This window comes from Anolis carolinensis, chromosome 1 (assembly GCF_035594765.1).
Source record: "Anolis carolinensis isolate JA03-04 chromosome 1, rAnoCar3.1.pri, whole genome shotgun sequence".
In the NCBI taxonomy this organism is placed as follows: domain Eukaryota; kingdom Metazoa; phylum Chordata; class Lepidosauria; order Squamata; family Dactyloidae; genus Anolis; species Anolis carolinensis.
In genome coordinates this window covers 255,700,963-255,723,469 of record NC_085841.1, presented here as the reverse complement: position 1 = coordinate 255,723,469, position 22,507 = coordinate 255,700,963, and positions in this window count along the sequence as shown.

Below are 22,507 nucleotides of genomic sequence, written 5' to 3'. Positions count from 1 at the left end.
CCAGAAGATTTGCAAGATTCATCCCAGTTATATTTATTCTTGAGTCAATAATCAAAATGGGTACTGTGGTCAAGAAATCAGAAGATGACTAAGGGCCCTTCCACACAGCCATATAACCCAGAATAACAAGGCAGAAAATCCCATAGTATCTTTGAACTGGGTTATGTGAGTCCACACTGCCATATATTCCAGTTTGAAGCAGAAAATGTGGGATTTTATTCAACTGTGCAGAAGGGGCCTAAGACTTGGAAGGGCAGCTATAAATGAAATAGACAAGACCCTGAAGTGTAAAGAGAATACTAAAATCAGAATTGTCAATGCATTTCTGTGTTGTTTCAGAATTGTTCTATGAGTTTCTGTGTCTAGTTTTGAAAGACAGACAGTGAAGAAGGCTGATAGGAAAAGAATAAACTCATTTGAAATGTCATGCTGATGAAGAGTTCTGCCAATACCTTGGAGTGCCAAAGAAAGGCAAATAATGGTGTCCTAGAATAAAATGAAGCCCAAACCTTCCCTAGAAGCCAAGATGACTAAACCGAGACTGTCATACTTTAGACATATCATGAGAAGACATGAATCACTAGAAAAGACAACATTGCTTGGGAAGGTAGAAAGCAGTCAGAAAAGAGGAGGACCCAATTTGAAATTGATAGATTCTGTCAAGGAAGCCATGACCATGAGTAAATGATCAGAATAGGAATGTTGTTAATTGGATGACTTGGAGGTCTCCTATTCATAAAGCTGCCATAAATTGATGTCATCTTGGTGGTGATTAACAACAGCAACAATAACTGGGGAACTGTGGTTATTTAGATGATTTGAATTACAGCTCCATAATCTTCGTCAGCCATGCTTACTGGAGCTTTTGGAAAACAAAATTCTAAAATTTGGATGGCCATATAGGCCCCTAGCTATAGCGCTCTCTCTCTCTCTCTCTCTCTCTCTCTCTCTCTCTCTCTCTCTCTCTCTCTCTATATATATATATATATATATATATATATATATATATATGGAATATATTTTACAAATGAAACACTGTAACTGAGGCCCCATCTACATTGACATATAATCCAGTTTCTGGATTCAGATGATCTGCTTTGAACTGGATTATATGGCGGTGTAGATCTACTACCTTGTCACACACACTGCCAGAATCACCCAATATCGCAGTGGATCGAGGTGATCTTGGTAGCACCTGCCCAGGAGGCATGGGGACCTGTTGCTGTGCACCATTCCAGGTTCCACCCTACCTCATCACATTGGGGGAAGTCTCTTTAAATTGGCTAGACCAATCTTTCCCAATGGAAAGATGGGGAACCTCCTGTTGTGCACTGGTGAAGGCAGTAGGGTTTTCATACCAGTTCCACCACAAAGCCACTCCGGAAGTATGTTTACTGAGTGTGATGGAAGCTGGTGGCTCCACTGAGAAAGGGCAAAAAACCTGTTGCTACTACCAAATTTTGGACCATGTGTAGAGGTCCTTATATAATCCAGTTCAAAGCAGATAATCTGATTCAGAAATTGTATTATATTGCAGTGTAGATCTTGCCTGAGAGGCTCTTTCCCATGTTGTTATGTAGGGGAAAGCCTCCTCTGAAGATCTGAAGAAACTGGCAGATTGGCAGAGTGAGAGGCATTCCTTCAGGTATTTACCCATCTGTTTTGAAGAAATTAATTACTTTTCTATACACTTTGCATTCCTTCTGTGGACCACAAGGCAGTGTGCTGAGGGCTTTCTATCAGTTTCCCAATATCCAGATTTATATTGCTTCATTATATATCTTCAGATAACAGCCTCAGGACCATTTCATCTGTAAAGGCTTGGAAGAAATGTATTCCCTTTAACACATTACTTTTTAAGGGAAAAGACTTGACTATGTCTTACTTTTAAAACACAAATTTGCCACAATAGTTAAAATAGCTGGAAGAAACATTAACAACCTTAGATATGCAGATGATACTACTTTGATGGCTGAAAGTGAGAAGGAGCTGAGGAGCCTTATAACCAAGGTGAAAGAAGAAAGTACAAAAGCTGGGTTGCAGTTAAACATAAAAAAAAACCAAGATTATGGCAACCAGACTGATTGATAAATGGCAAACAGAGGGAGAAAACGTGGAGGCAGTGACAGACTTTGTATTTCTAGGTGTGAAGATTATTGCAGATGCAGACTGCTGGCAAGAAATCAGAAGACATTGACTACTTGGGAGGAGACCAATGACCAACCTTGATAAAATAGTGAAAAGAAGAGATGTCACACTTGGCAGTGAAGGTCCGCATAGTTAAAGCAATGGTATTCCCCATAGTAACCTATGGATGCGAGAGCTGGACCATAAGGAAGGCTGAGTGAAGGAAGATTAATGCCTTTGAACTGTGGTGTTGGAGGAAAATCCAGAGAGTGCCTTGGACTGCAAGAAGATCCAACCAGTCCATCCTCCAGGAAATAATGCCCAGCTGCTCAGTGGGGGGAAGGATATTAGAGGCAAAGATGAAGTACTCTGGCCACATCATGAGAAGACAGGAAAGCTTGGAAAATATCACGATGCTGGGGAAAATGGAAGGAAAAAGGAAGAGAGGCCGACAAAGGGCGAGATGGATGGATGGTATCCTTGAAGTGACTGGCTTAACCTTGAAGGAGCTGAGGGTGGAGACCACTGACAGGGAGCTCTGGTGTGGGCTGGTCCATGAGGTCACCAAGAGTCAGAAGCGACTGATCAAATAAACAACAAAACCACAATAGTAGCAATGTTTCATCTTACCATAACATTTATTTCTCAATTGTGAAACATCACTTATTTTGTTGGGGGTCATTTTGAGATATTTTTGCCCAATGCATTTTAATTAATACATTTAAAAATAGCTTTTTAACAGTAATATGTTACTAATGAGCATCATAATTAGTGGCAGCTGAATAAAAAGTATTGCAACAACTTTTTTATTATTGCAGTGAGTAATGAGAATTTGTTAATTTGTCATTGTTAAAAATAAAATTCAAAGTTTTGAGAAATGTACGCATAGATTCTTTCTGTATCTACTTCTTTGAGAACCTGATCTTTTATGTATCAAATTGCATTTGCCCTCCATGTTAACTCCATACAGTTCAATTTGAATCCTCCAGATTATAGTGGTTCTTTATTTAAGAAGAACTTGCAGGATGAACAACTGCTTTAATAAGGCCGTCCATATATAGATAGCTCTAACTGAGTGGCTCTCAACCTAGGGTCCCCAGATGCTTTTGACCTTCAACTACCAGAAATCCTAACAGCTGGTAAACTGGCTGGGATTTCTGGAAGTTGTAGGCCAAAAACATCTGGGGGACCCCGGGTTGAGAACCACTGCTCTAACAAGTGAAGCAAACCATATTTTATGGGGAAACTGTTAGAAATAAAAAAAGTCATTAATGTGATGGAAATGTTATATGCTAAGGAAATTAAGCTACTTGGTTCTGTTGGGATTGTTAGGATGATGTGAGTTCTACAACTGCAGCAAATCTCTTGAGATATTCAAATAGGTTGACTGGAACAAGTGTAATTATACTGCTAATCTAGTGGTGACTGCTTTTAAATACCCAGCATGTTTAAACTGGAAATATCTTGTCATTTATTATTATATGTTTCCAAAGTATCTCACCGTTTGCCTTTCTCTTTTGTGCTGTAATTAATCGCAGAGATTCATAAGCAAATCATTGTGCTTGTTCATTAGCCACTTCTGAGGTTGCAAATTTGACAGACAATATTGAACTGTGGGGCTGACCTTGAAACAATCCTCTACATAAATCCATTGAAATCCATAGATTTGGGTTGCATGAAGTACTTCCACTGCAGCTCCTTCCCAGAGTCTTCCAAATGTGTCATATCAATATTATTAATTATTTCCTAACACATTGATGCCTAGTGTCCCATCCTTTTCTGCTAAGAAATGCCCCATAACTTATACAATTGATAGGATCTTGCCTTATGATAGATTTCACCCCTTCTCTGGTTATGGCTACTTTCACCACAGCATTTTATCACTCTACCAGTGGTTCTCAACCTGGGGTCCCCAGATGTTTTTGGTCTACAACTCCCAGAAATCCCAGCCAGTTTACCAGCTGGAAGTTGAAGGCCAAAAACATCTGGGGACCCCAGCTTGAGAACCACTGCATCTAAACCTTTTGCTTTTATTGTCAATCCTCTTTTTTAATTTTAAAACAATTGTTTTGCATTTTCTAAATTAAGGGCATGTGGTTGTTAACCATGAGTGATGATGGGAGTTGAAAACCAACAATATGCAGTCCATCCCTACTCCACAGCATAAAACCTAACAATGGGCACTAATTCCAAGTTTCGAGAACAGGAGGCTGCAAAAGTCCAAACCCTGATGTTCATGGCTTCAGCTGATGCATAAGCCAATGAGCATCACTGCCCCATTTCCCATACAATTCTATTCCCTCCTTTTCATTGTGGCTGGATGGCAAGGTCAGGCCTCTGTAGTTTTGAGGCCACCATGGAATTTTAGATGGAATACATGGAGGTGAGAAGACCATCCAGGAGTCTGTGAAAGATTTACATCCCTGCAGGCATGACTTTTTAAAATCACAGAATAGGTTTTGATATCAGCACACATTTTTGTATTCTCCCACTATGCTGACAGAAAACTTAAAAACATACTGTTTTTAGCATAAAAACCTACTTAAAGGATTTCCATAATATATACAGATATCTGTGTTTCCTTCCTGTGGGGAGGAGAGGATGTTATTTATTTATTTATTTATTTACAGTATTTCTATCCTGCCTTTCTCTACCCCGGAGGGGACTCAAGGCAGCTTTACATAAAAAGGAAGCTATTAGATGCCTTGACAACAATGCAGCATTAAAAGACATTTAGCAAATCATAAAATTCATGTAAAACAATCAGAACCTTTTAATTTTACAGTGACCCAGTGAAACATTTCTTCTTCCTTAAACAGACCAGCTGTTTTGCCCTCCCATCCTTCAGATATCTCATACACTCCTGTGACAGAGAAGAAATAGTAGAAAATCAGTGGAAAATGGAAATGGAAGGGATGTGACAAGATTTTGGGTTGTGTTGGTTGCTCTGGTGTGGCTCACTGCAGCGTAGAAGCAAAAATGTCTCTTCCCTGTCTGCACTCACACTGATTTAAAGCTTGGGGGTGAGGAGGAATTGTGGCCCTGAGGCCTCTAATACCCTACCATTTGTTATGCTAGCTAGGGATTATGGGAGCTTCAGTCTAGATAGCCATGTGTTACTGAGCCCCAAGCTTACCCTAGAGCAGGTCTGCACAACCTGTGGCCCTCCAGGTGTTTGGGACTCCAACTCCCAGAAGCCTTAGCCAACTTGTCAAATGGTCAGGAATTCTGGGAGCTGAAGTTCAAAACACCTAGAGGGTCACTGGTTGTGAGTCCTGCCCCAGAGAAACAAAGATGATATGAATATGTTTTCTCCTGCTCCAGATAGAACCAATGAAGGAAAATTATCAGAAAGGAAAGTGTGCTAAACATTAGACAGAGCTTCCTGCCTCTAAGAGCTGTCCAACAGTGGAACAGAAATGCTATAAGTCTCTTTCCTAAAAAGTTTTTAAACAGAGGATAGGCCCTTAGCTGATCCTGCATTGGTAGGAGATTGTACTAAATTTGAGTAAATACAAAGGGAGAAGCGGGATGCACTAGCACTCCAGATGTGATGGGAAGTCAAGCCACAGCACTCCGACCTTCATTTTCAATGCAGTTATCAAAACACATTTTTATACTACCACAGAGCTGGATGGAATTCGCTACCATCCCTTGCTTTGAAGGAGGACTATCTACTATCTGCATTGGGTTGCAGCATGCAGAGGATATGCATCATTTAGAAAAGTGCAAAATCCATAGCAAATTATTTTTGATGGCCCTACTTTATGGACATATCACCAGCAGGACAGGACTGGGGAAAGTACAGCCTGCAGCCCCCATGTTGCTCCCAGGACCCAAGCTTTATGCTCTTGAAACCACTCAGCAGACTCAAAATTTCTACTGTTTTGATGAAAATTTACTTCTAATCATCAAAACTCCCTATTACCATCACAAACCCGAAATATGCTAAAGAATCATTCATAGTTCACCTGAAAATCATTCATAGTTCACCTGAATGCTAGAACTGGGAGTGAACTCCCCACAGTGATTTATAGTTTTCCAGGGACATCAAAATAAAAACGTAATTTTTATTTCTTTTTAAAATTCTGCTGGGCTGTACCACAGCTAGTAAATCGCCAGCAGTAATAAGATCTACCAACTGAAAGGTGGCCAGTTCAAAGCCCAGTTGGGATGATCACTCAACCGTCAAGCCCAGCTCACTGTTTGCTTAAGTAGTTTGAAAACAGTTTAGAGCTGTAAGTAGAGAAATTAGGTACAGCAAATTGTGGGGGATTTATTATTGTTATTGTTATTTATTTTACACCATAAATAACAAGACCAGAAATGTGGTGACCAAGAGGAAGGTGGAAGGATGAAGTCCCGATGGCTCTTCGCCATAGAGAATGGAGAAACAGCACCCCCTTGTGACTGAATCGGAACTCAACCTCAATCTCCAAGGTACAAAAAAAGGACTTCAAGACAACATACCTCCTTCTGTCTGTCTGTTCTGTTCTGTACTGTTTGTCCAAACTGCATTGAATGTTTGTGTACTGTGATCTGCTCAGAGTCCCCTTGGGGAGATAGGGTGGAATATAAATAAAGTTGTTGTTGTTGTTGTTGTTGTTGTTGTTGTTGTTATTATTATTATTATGATGCTCTGAACTGCTCCAATTAGGGAGAAGAAGGATACCGGCAGCAGACCAGCAGCGGACCAGCAGCAACTCCTACTCAAAGACTAATTTGTTTCAAACTCTTGATAAAATATACCTTTTCTCACAACTTTCAGCTTACCTTGTATCCTTTAATGCTATTTCTATCCCTTTATGTGTGTATATAATATATGTGATTTATGCCAAGCCATAATGAGATGAGCCTTAGAAGCCTTCACCTTTCAGCCATCCTGCAGAGACATTTCCCAGAACAGGAGAGGCTGGGCCGATACTCCAGCTATCCCTGGCAAAGGTGATAATCAAGATCCATTGTATGTACATGTAGAATAATAGACAGTTCCCGTGCCTGATCTGATAAAGCTAGCCGATGTTTGTTCAACTAACTATCCCACTTGGGCTGAGAGATTGCTGACTGTGAAAACCGAAGCTTGGAATATGTACATTTGAAGACTCTTTTTATCTGAGGCTTGATTAAAATGATCATCACCTTTTGTTCCTGGGATCCTTCACCTTTGTTTCCCCAAGACATTTCCCCATCACCTGGAACTAGACAATTAAGCTACTCAGAAACTCATTAACATTTCCCAAATATAGGCACAGATCTTCCAGAGCTCACCCCCGCCCATGAGGGATGCATCTCACAGCTGATTGGCACTCCTGGACCAACCCCCCCATCCATCATTTCCTCCCCACTAGTGGGAATCGCCAACTGGGGAGGGCATCATCATCAGAGCACCAGCCAATCAGAGTGCAGATACAAACTGTCTCTTCTTTTGGCCAATCAGGGGAGAGAGGGAGAGATCTGAATAGCTGTCAAATGTATAAAAACCTTGTGTCTCTGTGTTCATGTTATCTGTACCTTTGAAAGCATTTGCTTGTACATACATCCTTTCTGGTCAGATCAAATAGACCTCTGTGGCTTGCCTTCCCCCTAATGAGTGGCTTCTCTGTCCTGGCCTGTTTTGATTTAGCCTGAATGCTCGCCGGGCATGGATCCCCTTATCCATGGTTCTGACTCTAAATTCGGCTATAACATGACTTCCAATTGTATCAGGAGCCATGGAGCTGCCTTGGAATGTATATGCAGAGAGAAATGAAGTTTTAGGGGATGGGGGAGAGCAGACAGCATACAATTTCCACTAATTAATTATTTTGCAAGTTGCCCACTGCACAGTCTTAGGCAGATTTATTTTGTAGGAAACGGTATTGATTTCAATGAGACTCACATCCAGGTAAGTGACCCTCAGACTGCAATATTAACGAACCCGTTAAGGAATCGTTGGAATACTGCAGCTGCATATTTATCATGGAGAAGAATGACTTGGGAAAAGTGGGGAGACAGAGAAGAACAGATCGTGCTTAAGGAGTTAATATACTTAAAATTGCTGAGACTGTCACAGTAATTAATGTTCCCAATAAACATGCTAATTAGTCGACATGGAGAGAATCTTCCTGGGAACATGTTGGGCTCTTTCATATTATCCGGAATGCAAACACTACCTTATCATATCCTTACCATTGAACATTACCTCTACATCATTTCCTGGGTTTAGACACTTGTTATTGACTATTCACAGAAGAGCAAAAAGACTTAATAAAATCTGACAGCAGGCTGCTTTTCCTGCCTGCATAGATTAAGTCAGTACCATGTTTGCATTTCAATTACCCAAAACTAATGGAATAAATATTTTACTTTTTTAGCACCTTATTTGGCAAATAGCTTAGAGAAAAAAGGTGTGACCTGGAATTATATCCTTCTTTTAAAAATGAATGGTCCAATGCTTTTTTTTCTGGCTGTTGAATATGGGATTTTTGTTTTATTTAAAAATAAAGAAGCCCAATGTAATAAGCACATTGTGTTTGTACATCAGTGTCAATAAAATAAAATAAATACCTGTCTGTCAGAAGCATATTGTGGTTTCAAGGCCATGAAATGTAAACACAGTAACCTTGTCAGATATAATATGGAGAAATTACCTATGGGTTATTTTTTTCCAGCCACATTATCTTCAGTGTCTCATTATATTTGAGACCATCTTCAGTCCTAACCAACACTGGCAGCTGGTGACCTCCATTTCAATAGATGGTAAACTCATTCTGAAGTTCGGTCTGAATTTTGAAGGAGCTATCCAAAGCATTGAATCAACCCTATATATTTGTATATAAGTTAAAAAATTTTAATCAAGAAATCTACTTATCCACACTTCAATGTGAATACTGTACCTTAAATTTTGTCAAAAAATGGAATACCCTACTTATTTGAGTACAGTGGCAAAAGGCAAGAGCTTAACTCATCCTAGGAGAACCTAAAAGCAGCACTGACCCCTTCAACACTCTCTGCCATGGCACCACGTTCGGCCTATTTGAATGCCTAGATCAGTGGTTCTCAACCTGAGGTCCCCAGATGTTTTTGGCCTTCAACTCCCAGAAATCATAATAGCTGGTAAACTGGCTGGGATTTCTGGGAGTTGTAGGCCAAAAACATCTGGGGACTCCAGGTTGAGAACCACTGGCCTAGATGGAGAAATGCTGATGGGCAGCAGGCCCCTTGAAACTATATTGGCGCTTTCGCTTCTCTGTAGAATGACCCTTGAATGATCCATGAGCTACACAAAAATCTGTCCCCAAAACCTGTCCATCACTTATGCTTGAGATAAATGTTTACCTGAGTACATATATTACTTAAGGCTATAGTTCACAACTGTAATAGATTATTTAAAATTCAAACTAAAACCAGAAGCAGATTCATTGCCAAACTGACAGGGATGCCGGTCTTCCATGGTTGGCCAATGTCTAGATTTGCTGTCATTACATACCATTACACATAGGCATCATAGGTTGAGTTCAGAAATTTTGATTTATTTAATTTATATTCTGCCTTTCTCCTTCCACAGGACCCAGCAAGACTAACCAGTCTCACTGGAGTCTATGGGGGAAGTTGAACCAAAGCTGAAGGCCAGAAGCCAGGAAAAATTAGAGAACCATGAGTTATTATGCGAAATCTTCCCACCATTCCTTTGTTCTGTTCCTAATCTGTTTGTTTGTTTGCAAACTAATCAGCCTATGCAAAAATTCAATTCACTTGTGACTTGTTTCAGGAAAAAAACACTGCCTGATATTCCTCTTAATGTAAGTTTATCATCTGGGAAAACTTGGCAAATATGCATTTCAATCTTTAAAAGTTTCCTATTGAGGGAGCTGTCTTGCGACTTCATCATATGTGACAAATTTCAATGGCAACTCCAGTTGTGCTGCAGCTTTGCCATGGGGTCCGCCAGCTCCCACTGCACATGGGAGAAGTAGTTCTGGTGCAGCTTTGGGGCAAAACTGGTGGAACTAGAATAACCGCAGATAAAAGCTGCCACCGGCAACACGGGAGGCGTCCCGTGTTGTATTGCCTTCAATGGGCAAGCCAGCTGTTAGACACTTTTTCTCATGTGAGGAGGAAGGGAGGACACTGGAACGGTGTGAGAATCGGGGTGATGGGTCCCTGCTGCGATCTGCGACAATCTGCGGCAATTCTGGAGGTGCGTTGACAATATAATTGGTGGTTTCTCTTCAGTGCTCTAGTAATATCCCATTGTTTATTCAAGGTGAAGTTCTATGGTCTTCAAGCCTCCTACAAACTTAAGGAGACCTATGGATTTCATTGAGTTTTTAAGGCAAGGAATACTCAGAGGTTTTTCGTCCTCTGAAGTATAGCTTGCACTATCAGGTATTCATTATCATTAAAAAGACTTATTCAATAGTAAGTACAGTTTTAGGCTTGCAACATTTCTATTATGATGTGACTATTTCTCTTATCTTCAAATGGAACTGCTTGAAAAGATTCAAATGATTTTCATCAGGGCAGAGTATCTGTTAAAATTATCCTGAATCTAATACATTATTTCAAGGATTTTAATCAAAAAAGTAGAACTCATTTATTTAACTCTATGCAAAGACTGGTTAGCTTACAATTGTTTATATTGATACATAGACATGCTTGGTGATTGATTTCCCACTTTTTTTTGGACATAAAGACATTGCAAGACCTGCAATGTAACCAATAGCAAATGGTTTTAAAACAGGAGTGATTTGATGGTGATTTGGGCTTTCCTATATTTGATTAGATGGCAGTATATATTAATCATATATTTTAAAAAAACATTGCTGAGACAGCTGCAATAGTTATGTGGGCAGAAAATTAGTGGAAATTGATAAAGCATTCTGATGAGCTGATAAATTAAAGGAAGACGAGAACTTTCTAGAAGCAAGCTTTGAACTTGGAAAATTACTTGTCATAGCAACAGGCAGGTAGGACTGCTGAGGCCATTTCTAGACAGTAATTTATCATGGGAAAAATGAATTAAAGTAACCTGTTTTCTCCCGTATTCCTGTCCACGAGGACACTCAAAAGAAGCAGGCTTTCCCATGCACTGTCCCCATTGTAGCATGGTAACAGCTGTGCTACAACGGAGACAACCCAAATCCCCTCCAAAACCTTTAAAAAATAAGAAAAACTTGCCGGGCCATCATTTGGATGCCTCCAGTAAAACTGCGGGAGCTCCCGCATTATGGGCCCTGTCTGGATGGGCCCTGAAATAACAACTTTGAAGCAAAGAATTTGATTTGTCAATGAAGGCACGTTGTGTAGGAAATATAGAGTTTGCTCACAGTCCTGAGTAGTAAAGAACTCTAATTTGAAACCAGATGAATCTTTTCATGTTCCAAAGACATAATATTGTTTCTACAAAATTATAAGTGGGTAAGGAGCATATAAAACAAAGGAAAATATCTCTCACCACCCACAACCCACATCCTTGTTTTTCCTTTTTTTGTCGACTTCTATCCTACCCAACTTCCCACCCCTTTCAGCACCAAACACAGAAGAACTTTTAAGAGGCACTGTTATATTTTTAAAGAGAGAAAGTGTCTGTTTTTATACTAGAAAGTGTTATTTTCAGAAGGAGCAGAATGACCTATTCTAGTCATATACCTACAAGCATTCTAGTCATATACCTACAAGTACCACTGAACATTCTGTTGTTCATGTTTCCTTCTCTTTTAACTCTTCAAGTATGGAATAAGGGGTGCTTTATCCAAATGGTGGAATGATTTGACAGCTGGATACACGGTTTGAATTTAAAACAGCATTAAAGACCAATCTTTCTGAGTAAAGGATCACTTGTTCAACTGAAATAACTAATACATAGAAGATGGTCATGTATCTTCTTGTTTTAAATGGTCCACAAACTCGGTTTCTATTTCTAGCTGAAAACACATAGTCCCCTTGTTCATCTGTAACTCACTCAAGGACTCGCAAAACACACTTCCAGGGCCTGAAACTTGGAGAAAAGGTGAGGTCACTCTGACTCTTTCTGTACAACACATATTTTTAGAATTCCTTCAAAGGATGGCATTTACAATATGACCCCCTTATCCACAGAGTCAATATCCATGGTTTCACTTACCTGTGCTTCAGCCTCATCTCCTCAGATGTGGTTATGTGCCTCTCTAGGTCCCCCAGTGCAATTTTATGGTATGCTTCTGGCCCAACTACCATCGAGATTAATATCTATGGTTTCACATATTCACAAATGGCCTTGAAATGCATCCCTACCACATATGAGAGTTGTTTTGTACAAGTAAAACTTGACTTCTATGTCCTGCCTACATTAACCCTTATTGATTCACAATAATTATGCTATTTTGTTTCCAAAAGATGATGCAATAGAAGACCAATTACCTGAAGTGCTATAGATAAGGCTGACCTTGACCTGCACCAATAGATACATTTTTGTGGTGGGAAAAATTCCGATGCAGAGAAATGCAGCTGCAGGAATTTTCTTGAACAGGACCCAAGCAGGAGATAACTGAGATTGATAAGTTTAACAAAAAGGAAGTGAAAACAAAATGCAATGAATATGCTTTGGAAAATGCAGTGTTCCAAGCAGCATGTCTTGAATACGTCAGAAAGTGAATACAGTAAGAGTTATCAAACAGGATCAGTCCTAGAACCCAACTAGCAGAACCAAGGTTTCCTTACGGCAATGGTTCTCAACCTCTGGGTCCTCAGGTGTTTTGGCCTACAACTCCCAGAAGTCCCAGCCAGTTTACCAGCTGTTAGGATTTCTGGGAGTTGACCCATGGGACCCATAGTTGAGAACCACTGCCTTTTCATTAGAACACAATCAAATAAGGATTTGCTGGCAATTACCACCTGCAGTCAACCTTGTCCTTGTAATAAGTGCATCTACATGTTTTCAAGTGTAATTATTCTTTTGGCAGGTCCTTATATCATAAAAATTGATCTTCTTCCTAAATATCTGAAATTACATTTTTGGGTTTAAGAGTGAAGTTGGTATAGTTAAAATCTTAAGGTTTATCTCTTGCTAGAGTCTTGCATCAAAATTGGTTATACTCTGTGCTGACATAGAGATGTTTGTTTTGTTTTGTAGTAAAAGGTAAAGGTTTCCCCTGACGTTAAGTCCAGTCGTGTCCGACTCTGGGGGTTGGTGCTCATCTCCATTTCTAAGCCGAAGAGCCGGCATTGTCCGTAGACACCTCCAAGGTCATGTGGCTGGCATGACTGCATGGAATGCCGTTACCTTCCCGCTGGAGCCGTACCTATTGATCTACTCACATTTGCATTTTTTCAAACTGCTAGGTTGACAGAAGCTATAGCTTATAGCAGGCACTCACTCCGCTCCCCGGATTTGAACCTGAGACCTTTCGGTCTGCAAGTTCAGCAGCTCAGCGCTTTAACACACTGAGCCACCGGAGGCTCCTTTGTTTTGTAGAGGTTAGTAATAATTTAACTTTAGTTTATAGAGTTGTTTTTAGTGCTATTATTTGCTTCCTGTGGGACAGGATCAATTCTTATCATTCCCTAATGAATTTTTATGTAGAAAGAAATAGGATCAAAGTATTTTCTTTTTCAATGGAATACTAATTGAGAAGGAGGAGTCAGAAATCTCATATGCTTCATGGAACATGAGTGAATAAAGCTTTTATGATTTGTGATGTTTAATGAAGTAATAATATGGCTGAATTGGAAGGGAGGGAGCAATATAAGTCCTATAATATCTGAAATCTAACTGTTGAAATCGCTGGGACTACTATATGCCACCCTTTGGGACTTCTCTTTTACTTCTAATTTATTATTGGCCCTTGCATTTTTGTCCACCAGTCCTGTTCTGAAATTCTATTGCACAATTCCCTTCCCCCCAAATTTCAGTACCCATTACTGCTCAGACTATTGGCTGTTGATAATGTTGTTTTTATTTTATTGTCTTTTTGTAATGTTGTTGATTTTATTGAGATATGTTTGGTTTTAATTTTTGTTGGCTCGGGCTTGTCCCCATGTAAGCCTACCCAAGTCCCTTCGGGGAGATGGAGGTGGGATATAAAAATAAAGTTATAATATTATTATTATTATTAATCTAGAGACAGGGTTTTTTTTGGGGGGGGGGTTGGATTCAGACAGGCCAAAAGAGAGAAAGTAATGAAAAGATCTGAACAAACTTGACTATATAGTTCCTTGTATTATAGAAATATTTCCACCTAGAATGTGGGTAGAAATCTATGAATTACCCGTGCAGAAACCTGTGATCTTCACAAAAGAGATTCATCTATTGCCCCATTACTGCTTCACTGTTGATTAACTCTGAAAATAGAGGTTGTTCCTCATAGATGCCCTCTTATACACCTCAAATAGATAGGTAAATTGAAATTTACTGTAAGGTGTAAGGATGCGGTGGTCACATAGAAATCTAAATATCTATAAAGCAAACTGAAAGCTATGTATGGTGTATAATATTCAGGAAAAATGTGTACAATATTTCAGAAGAAATGATACTCAAAGCCCATGGAAGACTTACAATTCCATCCTGTACTGCCTTGCTGAAATTTGAAGCTTTCTATTGAAATCTTGGTATATGTTGCTTTCATTTTTTTTTCTTGTTATTTACTGTCAAATTGACTTTGATGTATGGCAATCTTATGAATTAGAGCAGGGGTCCTCAAACTTTTAAAGTAGAGGGCCGGTTCATTGTCCCTCAGATTGCTGAAGGGCCGAATTATCATTTGAAGAAAAAAAAAACGAACAAATTTCTATACACACTGCACATGTCTTATTTGTAGTGCAAAAAAAACCCCCAACAACAATCATTTATTTATTTATTTATTTGCTACATTTATACTCCACCCTCTCTCACCCCGAAGGGGACGCAGAGTGGCTTACAAGTTTACGTACATACAATATATTATATTATTAGCATAGCACAATATTAGCATTATATATTACTATATTGTACTATACCACTATACCATATTATTATTACAGTAGAGTCTCACTTATCCAAGCTAAACGGGCCGGCAGAACCTTGGATAAGCGGATATCTTGGATAATAAGGAGGGATTAAGAAAAAGCCTATTAAACATCACATTAGGTTATGATTTTACAAATTAAGCACCAAAACATTATGTTATACACAAATTTGACAGAAAAGGTAGTTCAATACGCAGTAATGTTATGTTGTAATTACTGTATTTACGAATTTAGCACCAAAATATTATGATATATTGAAAACATTGACTAGAAAAATGCCTTGGATAATCCAGAACCTTGGATAAGTGAGCCTTGGATAAGTGAGACTCTACTGTAGTAATATTACATTTAATATATAATTAATATTATTATATTATACAATATTATTACATTGTATTATTATTATTAGCCGACCTGAGTCCTGTACTGGGTGAGAAGGACGGGGTAGAAATACTGTAATAAATAAATATTATATTGTATTACATTATAATATTATTATCAATATTATATGTATACACAAGATATTATATTATTACCATAGCACATTATTAGTAAATGAATGAACAATACAATATTTAAAAATAAAAACAATTTTAACCAACATAAACCTATCACAATTTCAATGGGAAGTGTGGGCCTGCTTCTGCGCAATGAGATAGTCAAGTTAAGTAGGATTGTTGTTGTTGTGTGCTTTCAAGTTATTTCAGACTTTGGGCAAGCCTAAGTCTAAAACTGAGGGTGGGGGCCAGGTAAATGACCTTGAAGGGCCGCATCCGGCCCCCGGGCCTTAGTTTGGGGACCCCTGAATTAGAGGCTATTAAGATTCCTGGTTAGGCCTTGAAACAGCTGGTAAAGTGGCTGGGATTTATGGGAGTTGTAGGCCAAAAACACCTGGGGATTCCAGGTTGAGAACCACTGATCTATATTGAAGTCTAAACAGCAATATCCACCTCCACTGAGGTCTGATGCAAAAAAGAAAGTGAATACAAAATGGAGTCCTGAGCCTGAACATGCTCAGTACAATCACATGTCTACCCCCCCCCCCCACACACACACCAGAGAGGCATAGTCAAACTGACAAATCAACATATACATAGAATACAGGTTAGCAAATATATACATTAACAAATAAATAGTGAGAGGCTTGGGAGGTTGCTATTTCCAACACATCACCCACCAGGAAGTGAACTAGAATGGTATAACTCAGTGGTTCCCAAACATATTTGGCTTACCGCCCCCTTTCCAAAAAAAATATTACTCAGCGCCCCCTGGAAAGGGGAGCATGGCTTAGAGGGGTGGGCATAGCTCCTGCTCAAGAGGGTGGGGCTGAGCCTCTCACCTAGTCCAAGATGCAGGGCTGGGAGGGGGAGGTGGGCGGGGCCACAGATGGGTGGCCAAGACTGCGATGGTTGGAGTTACGAGCTCTGAGGCAGGGCTGAGCTTCTATCCCTGTCCTGCAGCGCCTGCCAGGACACAGGGGGCAGGGCTAGAGGGGAGGATGGGGCTAGAGGGGGCGGGGAAAGAGGAGGGTGCGGAGCCTCTTCCCAAGTGCCTGACGGGGCTGAAACCACTATACCCCACCCTGTGTTCTAACAAGCACCTCAGGGGAGGTATACAGAGGCTCAGCCCTGTCTCGGGCTCTTGAAAGGAGGCCACGCCCCCTTCCCTAGCTCTGCCCTCTGTGTCCCAACAAGTGCCTCAGGAGAGGTATAGATTCTCAGCCCTGTCTCGGGCTCTTGGGAAGAAGCCACGCCCACCCCTCTAGCTCCATCCCCTGTATCCTAACAGGCGCCTCAGGGGCTCAGCCCTGTCTCCAGAACTTGGGAAGAGGCCCCGCCCCGCCCCTCCCCTGACTCCGCTCCCAAATGCACCTGTGGCTATCACCGCCTCCTTGGATCGCTGCAGCACCCACCGGGGGGGGGGGTAGCACCCATTTTGGGAATCACTGGTATAACTGGATGTTATTTGTTGGATGTTTTGTCCAATATGTAATATTTGCATTCAGTTCAAGATTGTGGAAGTGGAGTTGTAAATGTATCATTTCACATTCAAATATGTGTGGGCAGTCAGCTATTTGGTTACTTGTGCATTATGATGTACATTCTGTTGCATAACTTTGCCATTCAACATAGGGATTCCATAGTACAATCTATGCATAACTCCATATGTAGACATTTACACTATGCAACCCTGATGGGGGACTTATATTTGAACTGTAAAGGGACAGTATTCTATTAATTTTTCATGTATATGTATGTATGTAAAACTATAGATTTATACAGTTTCTTTATTTAGGAAGGCTAGAAGACTCTCAAATAATATAAAATAGACCTTAAATAACACTTTTGAAATTATAAGGGAAGTCTCTATTGTTCAGGGAAGTGTTCTATAATTAATTCACTGAAAATTGTTCTGAGTGTACACATTTTATGATTCTATTATTAATGACATTGTCCAGGTCATTAATTTTTACAACTAATGAATTCATCTAACTACTGGTATGTAAATATTAAGACTGGAAAGCTGTGGACAATTACATTCAATATATCAATATATGAATAATAATAGGTTCTAACCGATTAGTCATTTTGTGATGAGTCAGTGTGGTGGTTCAAGTGCTGGACTATGGCTGGAAACCAGGATTGGAATTCATGTTCAGCCATGGAAACCTACTGGGTGACCTTGAGCAAGTCTCACTCTCTCAGCCTTTGAGAAAGGCAAAGGCAACCTTCCTATGAACTAATACTCCCTCTTATGCTAGCATTTCCTCTGGTGCTATCTCTTAACTAAAAATGCTGCTCTTATGTCAAAGTGAAACCCAGGACAAGTACCACATCTCAACTCATCTTGCTAAGATTTATCTTATGGTTGTCATAAGTCATAAACAACTTGTAGGTAAACAAAAACAAATATACAACAAACTACAAGATAACAGTACAAAGCCTTAATACACTACACAGTTATAGCATTGCTACTGCATGTAAACTGCCACAACTACATGCTTCAGCATCAGCCTTTTCTCGGCCTAATGGCAGGATTGTATCTGGCTCCATTGCTATTATTTAAGTTTCAAATGAATGACATTCTTTGTAATAATAATAATAATAATAATAATAATAATAATAATAATAATAATAATAATAATAATAATTTGTTTGACCAGTCATATGACCATTTCAAACTATAACACAAATAAAAACATGGCAGAAAGGAGGGGAGGGGAGCAGCTGACCTTCTGTTTGCAGTCAAAATCTTATTTTTCTGATTCTTCTTTCAGGAAATGTGCTGTTTTCTTGATAGCTTTCAGGATAAAAAGGCTTACTCTGATTATGGTGGATCTTTCTTGTCCTTGTAAGAGGACTGTAAGAAGATCATTTCTGTTGGGGGACCTATAATTAGATAGTAATGGATGTAAATATCTGTATTGAAGTTCAGTATATGCTGGACAGTCAATCAAAAAATGTTTGATATCTTCCACTATTTGTTCTCCCCAAACACAAAATGTCTCATTGCTTGGGATGTTACAGTAATTTGCACCATAATACCAAGTTGTTCAAACCTGGCCCTGGTATATATTCTTCTTAAAAGTAACAGAACTGGAATGGTCAGATAGTGTTCTAAATGAATATTCATTTTGTGGGAAGTTAAAAACTTTGTGGCAGAAGACCTACCTATACTTGCTAGGTCCAATTGAGCATAGATATCACGAGTGTGTTACATGAGCACTTGTTTTGCCCTAGGTCCTAGATCATTCAGAAATTGTAAAGGGAGGCCAACTTTAGCCATCTCATTGTTTAGAGCCACTACCCATGATGACTTGTGGTCACGCTGGACTTGCTCCTCTAGACATAGGCGAGAAAGTCTGCTGGAATTCATCCAATTTATTTTTGACCAGTAATTGAATTGTCTCATTAAAATTTGAGCTTTTACTGGGAGCATTCCTAGCTCTGCCCTTACTGCAGCCATCAGCGTTGTTCTGGAGAGGCCCAGGAGGATGCGAAGCTGCTTAACTTGGAAAGCTTCGATCTTGGTCAAATTGATGTGCCCCCAAATTTCAGCCCCAAATATAAGTGTTGGTATTATTTTTGTCTTGAAGACTTCCAGGATGGGTCTAATTGTGCCTGGGTATCTATGATGATACAGCTTATACATGGAACCTGCAGCTTTCGTTGCTCTTTGTGTACTATGAATAATGCGGTTAGCCCAAACACCAGATTATGAAAACCTAATGCCTAGATATTTGTAGCTATTAATTTGTTCCAGGTATGCGCCATTCAGGGTCCAAGTGAACTGTTTCCTGTTTTTTTCCAAAGATCATGATTTTGGATTTGTCCTTGTTGATAGTGAGCGAATTTAGTTCGCAATACAAATTGAATTTTGCCAGAGATCTTCTCAGTCCCACTGGAGACATTGCCATGATCACCATATCATCAGCGTAAAGCAAGAGGTTGATGGTTCTGGTCAGAATTTTAGGGCCATGTAGACTGTCAGATGATAATGTTTTCACAATGTCCTTTATATAGAAATTAAAGAGAAAAGAGGCTAATATGCACCCTTGTCTCACACCAGTTGATGTTTTGATTTCATTGCTCAGGGCTCCACTGGGTCCAAGTCTGACTTTCAATACCTTATCAGAGTACAACGTAATGATTAAAATAAGTAATCTTCTGTCAGTGTTTGTGGCAGCCAGCTTTTCCCATAATGTGTTGCAGCAGTTTGTGTCAAACGCTGAAGACAAGTCTATAAATGCTGTATACAGACTCATCCGCCTTGAATTATACTTTTGGGTTATATGCTGCAGAACAAAGCAGCTTTCTATGGTTGACTGTCCCTGTCGGAAGCCTGATTGTTCTTCACAGATAATATTGTTTGCATTGGACCATTCCTTGATTTAAGATATTTTGCGTAATTTTTTGCTGTGATATTAATCAGGCTTATAGGTCGATAGTTCTTTGGGTTGGTTTTTCCTCTATTCTTATGAATAGGGACAATAATGCTCATCTTCCAACCTCTAGGTATACTGCATGAATTGTTAATGTGAGAGAAGAGCCCTGCTAAAAGTTGGACCCACCAGTCACTGTTGTTCTTAAATAGTTCAGTCGGCAGAAAATCCTCCCCTGGCGTTTTATTCTTTTGAAGTGCATTGATAATGGATATTACTTCATGTGGCTCAAATTATGGCCAAGGCGGGAGGGTGACAGGATTATAACATGTAGTTATGTGTTTTACATTGTTTGAATTGCCTGCCTTATTAAAGAGGTCACCATAGAAGGTTTTCCAGTGGGTTTCAGGAATTGAGGAGTCTATTGAGAATATAACTTATCTCAATTTTGAAAAAACTAGTTGCCAGAAGACCACTGAATTCTTTGAATATAAGTTCCTGCCAGATATTTGTATTGTATAAGGACTTCTTATGGGAAATCAGTTTTTTATATGATCTTCTCAGAGTAACCCCCTCGATGGATTGTTACCTTGACGTGGTGAGGGGGCTTGCGTGTTCCAATGAACCTGCGGGCACAACCACAGGAGTCACACACTTTCAGGAGTGGCCACAGGGGAGGGTCCACTGCTGGGACCTCAATCTGTGAAGACTGTGTGTTGATCGGCCGTGCACCGACCTCCGCACATTAAAAAAAATCACACACAGGCATCTTCCAAGAAATGGAGGACCATCATCCTCGAACTACGAGGCATCGCCTAATAATAACAATCTCAGAGTAAGCATATTATTGTGCAGATCTTGATTAGAGTAATGTAATGCTTTCCTCATGCTCTTTCTTAGTGACTTTCTCAGTCTTTTGCAATCCTGGTCAAACCATGGGTTTGCTCTATCAATGGAATCTTTTCTTATGTTTTGTGTTGAATATGTAAGCAGGCTTTTGAGGTTAGAGCACAAAACAGTTTGTTCCTGGTCACTGAGATCCCTCATCCGGTTATCTTGGGGATCCCTTGGCTGGCAGTTTGGAGAACCTGGATAGGGTTAGATGAAGATGCTTTTATCACTTCACCACATGTGACTCTATGTGCCTGAGCGAGCGTTAAGATTTGCCAGGGAGGCCCTTCCTGCGGTCCTGCCACCTTCACAAGCACAGTTGGTGGGGACGAGGGAGAGGGCCTTCTTGTGGTGCCCCCCCCAGTCTTGGAATGCCCTCCCCAGGGAGATTAGGCAGGCCCCCACCCTGTCCTCCTTCCAGAGGGAATTGAAGACTTGGATATTTAGACAAGCCTTTGAGAATGTCTAGCCCAATGGTCCGCAATTATGATATAGCACAGCACTTTCATCCCATTCCCTTGTTCCTTAGCTACAGCTTGCACTATCCCTTTCCTTTCTTCTTGTTTACAGTTGGCCATGCCTTTACGACAGTTGACACTATAGGTTATTGGGTGCTGTTCTGAGTTCAAATTGTTGTTTTATGTTCTAGTGGTTTAGTTTTGTATTACATGTACTATGTATTTATTTTATGCATTGTTCTACACATCTTGTGCCATATGTAAGCTGCCGCAAGTCCCTTTGGGGAGATGGAGTCAGGGTACAAAAATTAAGGTATTATTATTATTATTATTATTATTATTATTATTATTATTATTATTATTATTATTACAGACATTTTTAAAAATGCTTAAATAGGATGTATGGGGTTTGTAACTTGCACTCCAACTGCAAATGACAGAACTAAGAATGTGACTTTAAGATTTTAAATTCTAAGGTCATTTTGCCATGGAATTGCTCCACTAATTTGGGAGAGTACTTAAGGTATGTTATGAAACACTCCCATCTTAAATACTCACTTCAATCCAAAATTATTTATATGTGTATTTATGTCATTTCCCACCCCTTCTCCTTCTCCTTCCCCCTACCACATTGAAACCTTTCTAGGCAACTGACAAAAGCAAAGCTATCAAACATAGATGATAGCCTAGATTTCTTGGTGAAAACCTCATTTAACTTTCTTCGATGGTACAAAATAGTTGTTGACCTTGTCACCATCATGCTATGTAATAATAATCCTCTAATTTTAATTCACAGTCTCTCTGTGAAGAAACCCCAGTTCATATAAGCTTTATAGATCAGTCCATCTTTTCATCGTAATCATTATATTTGATAGCTTCAGTTGTATGTATGGACTTAACAAGGAACAGATTCACCTTTTGGGTCGGGAGGGGGGTAATATAACCATGATGGGTGATTCAGGTACTGCTTTTTCTGTAATTACTCCTTACATGAATCTGAGACAAACACAGTAAAACATCTATTGTTAGACTTTAAAAAAGGAACACGTTTCACTGCTCTGGAAGTTAATGTTCATAGCAATGACAGAACAGCATCCTTTCCTATGCCTGGGAGTATGAGGCTGCTTGGTACACACAGATCTACCACAGCTTTATCAAGGACAACCAACAGACTTTGTCTTAGGCT